The 4,077-nt window shown below is 36.3% G+C and overlaps 1 pseudogene; it reads left to right on the plus strand.

Moving 5' to 3' along the window:
• The first annotated feature begins 2,453 nt into the window (after window positions 1-2,453).
• On the plus strand, window positions 2,454-3,408 carry LOC116593560 (annotated as a pseudogene).
• Window positions 3,409-4,077: the final 669 nt, after the last annotated feature.

Consider the following 4,077-nt stretch of genomic DNA (forward strand, 5'->3'; position numbering starts at 1 on the left):
CAAGACCTGTGAGATACCCCAGTACAGGAAAGGGATGCTCATGCAGGGCAGCTCTATAGGCTCAGTTGCATTTTCACTTCAGTTTCTATAAAGAAACATTCATCATGTTGGAAGGGGCCTCACTAGATCACCTACTTTCTCCTCTTGTCTCTACAAAGGTACAAAATTACAGGAGATTATCAGGAAGAAACTAAAGAAATAAGAAAATACTCTTAAATGAAGAATGGAATATTACTAATCTAAAACAGAATAAAACTATGTATTTCAAAACATGACTTTTCCATTTTGTGTGAAATTTTAATTAAAAAAATGTTTAATTTTGACATTGTCTTTCACTTCTGTTACATAGTTTCATAAACTTTTTTGGATTTCTAGAATTAAACACAGTAGCTTTTGTATCCTTGCATCTACCATTAGAGAATTGCTCCATAAAAGTAAAGAAAGGAATATTCAGGTCAAAGATGAGATATATTTATGCCTATTTCAGTCAAATAACTAGTCATTCTGTGTGCCTTCATGAATAAAACTTATTATTGGCAAAACTTACTTGTCACAAATTACAAAAAGTAATTAGTATGCACTCCTCCCAAAATCATGTCCTTTTACCTGAAGGGCAAATCACAACCTACTGGTTATTTCATAATGAAATGGTAGGAAAAGAAGAATATGAAATGCACTCATACTTTGGGAAAAACCTCCTTTCTGATACTTGTGTATTCCTGTATTTTGGCAGGTGTACACTAGATGGCCCATGGTATTCAGTGACTTTATGAATGAAAGAGTTAATACACATTTGTCTAAAAAAAACTATGATCTCAAAACAATGATTTCCTCTTACTGCATACCTGCTGATACAGTTTCATAAAATATAATATAATTTGGTTAATAACAAGGAGAACCATAATTAAACAGAGAAAATTTTCTGCTAAAATACTGCTAAATATCCAGGTGTATGATGTGAATTTTGTAGTGTCAACAAGGCCTTCTTTCTCTTTTTCTTGTTCTATGACCCTTTTAATATCTGATGTCTGGTGCCTGAAATTCCCCTGTTAAATCTTTATTCCTTTAAACTTAGTTTTACAATATTTAAGTGTAAACACCCTTGTAGAAGTTAAGATGGTCATTTAGTGCTTTTTTAAAAAAAAATTAATTAGGACTATTTCAGCGGATTTCCATTTGCCATGGGAGCAGTGGGGTAAAGAAGAGATCTAAGGATCCTACCACTAAACTGCTGCCAGTTTTCTCCTTTTGTGCACTAAGGTGCTAACATTTTTAGAAGTTATGTGGCAAGGAGGAGGAAGATGGGCTGAGAGCACTAGGAGCTGAGGGATGAGAGCAGAGGATGAAGAAGACTGTCACCTGCCTGAGGAAGGATGAGAGCAGAATATGTTGATTCTACCATATGTGCTAAATCAAAAATAAATACTTCTTAGATCATTTGGTGCTTTTGATAAGCCACAAAGCCTGTCCCCAGTGTTGGGTGATTTAAATCATAACTGATTTTAAAATTTGAATAACAAATAACTGTGTCACTGTATTCGAGAAAACAGTTTCCAAAATTATTAGGCAAACAATTCAGCCTAGTTATCTGTGTGATGCAAAATAATTGTTTAGAAAATTTTAATATGTATATGGTTCTCTGTCTAATTGGAGACATCATAAAATTACTTTCAGAATTGACATTTTTTTTCCCAACCCCAAATTTTAATCAACAAATTTTAAAAGTTTCTTTCCTTTTCTTTTCTTTTCTTTTTTTTAAACACTTGTACAGACATTTAAGATCAAATTGGCTTCTTGGCAGATTTGTGCAGATATGTAGAATCCATGGATTTCTCCTGGTAGTGTGTCTAAGCTTTCCCATTTCAAGAAGGTTATGATACATTCTATTTTTCAAGGTTTTTATTTTGGATACCAAATTAAATCTCTTGATAACATAAACTCTCACAGACTATTTAAATATTAACCTCTATTCAGGTCTAATGTCTATTCATGGAATTTTAAATCAGGCTTTAATTAGATTCTTCTATTTTAAATTGGAAGCATTATCAAAAATAAAATGAATTTGAGATGATAATTAAAAATGAGAGTGAACACTTATATATCTGTAAAACCTTCAGATATATTTAACACCATGAACATCAAGTGAAGAGCTAAATAGGTATAAAGAAATAATGCTTTATGCATAGATGTCACTTGTGCTATAATGGAAAGAGCACTGGATTTGGAGAGTCACATTAGAAAACTATGAGTTAGGTAACCTACATATTATGTGCTGATGGACATCACAACATGCCTTAGATTCAGCTTCTAGAAAAGGACACCTAATACAATTGGGTGGCCAATAGGTGATGATAGCACAAATTTCAATGTCTTCCACAAGAGAAAAAAGATATTTATGATAGCGGGAAGTTTCAATTTTTACCTTGTCTTGTACCTCTTAGCAGGTTCTTGGCATGAGCTACAAGGGAGCAGGCAACGACTCAGATGTAACTGACTTCATTCTTGTAGGCTTCAGGGTCCGTCTAGAGCTCCACATTCTCCTTTTTCTCCTTTTCCTGCTGGGCTATGGCATGGTCCTTTTGGGGAACATCAGTATGATGGCAATCATTGTAACTAACTCCCAGCTGAACACACCAATGTATTTCTTTCCAGGCAACCTCTCCTTCATTGATCTCTCCTACTCCACTGTTATTGCCCTGAAAGCCATGGTCAACTTCCTGTCTGAGAAAAAGACTATCTCCTTTGTAGGTTGTTGGTTCAGCTGTTTCTTTATGCATTTTTTTTTTCATGGTTACAGAGGCTTTTCTCCTGGCAGCCATGGCCTGTGACTGATTTACCGCCATTTGCAATCCTCTTCTTCACAGTGTCCACATGTCAAAACGCCTTTGCACTCAGCTGGTGGCTGGTTCTTATCTCTGTGGCTGGCTTGGCTCCATCCTCCAAGTCAGCGTAACATTTTCAGTGTCTTTCTTTGTTCCCGAGTCATTGATCACTTCTACTCTGATTTTTACCAAATCGAGAAGATCTCCTGTTCCAATCTGTCAATAAGATGGTGTCTTTCAGTTTGGCTGCCTTCATCATTTTGCCTACAATAGTTGTTATTATAGTGTCTTACATGTACATTGTGACCACTGTCTTGAAGTTTCCCTCCAGTGAAGGGAGAAGAAAGCTTTCTCCACCTGCAGCTCCCATCTGTGAGTGGTAAATTTGAGCCATGGGGCTGTCTCCTTTGTGTATCTCACACTTCCAAGCAATCCTGAACTTCATAAAATGGCTTCAGTATTTTACATATTGGTCATACCCATGTTAAACCCTCTGATATACTCTCTAAGAAACAAGGATGTCAAGCAAGCTTTAAGAAAGTCCTTTGGAAGAAAAAATCTTTATACTAATTCTGCTTTCCTGTGATTTCCCCATTAATGCACCCTTTCATTGTTTCAGTCTGATTTGCTTTTAATATGGGGTCAAGCCCGAGTGACTTAAGGATCCTTTAAGTTGACCATCCCACAGTGAATTACTTTCACGGAAGGAGAAGTAGCAATCCATCATTTGCTCTTCCTTACTAGCAGTGCTTACAAGCAGTGTCAAATCTTCAGCATCAGTAACATTTGTAGCCATTCTATCAACAGAAATATACTCCTCATTCTTTGTAGGTATAACCTTATGCTATAGGGTAAAAGAGGATGTAATTTTAACTTATTTTATCTGGGCCTATTGAGATGGTAGGCCAAAAATTAGTTTGGTGGGGTCTTAAGCTCAGAATGTAGAATGTCTTATCAGAGAAAGTGTTATTGATAATAGTTTGCTAATCTTTTTTTAAAAAGATTTTATTTATTTATTTGACAGAGAGAGAGAGAGATCACAAGTAGGCAGAGAGGCAGGCAGAGATAGAGGGGGAAACAGGCTCCCTGCTGAGCAGAGAATCCTCATATGGGGCCCGATCCCAGAACCCTGAGATCATGACCTGAGCTGAAGACAGAGGCTTAACACACTGAAGCCACCCACGTGCCCCGATAGTTTGCTAATCTTACAATGATTTCTCTTCTGATGAAGATGAATGGAATCTTCAGTAAATAA

The sequence above is a fragment of the Mustela erminea genome, chromosome 6, assembly GCF_009829155.1.
Source record: "Mustela erminea isolate mMusErm1 chromosome 6, mMusErm1.Pri, whole genome shotgun sequence".
Taxonomy (NCBI): Eukaryota; Metazoa; Chordata; class Mammalia; order Carnivora; family Mustelidae; genus Mustela; species Mustela erminea.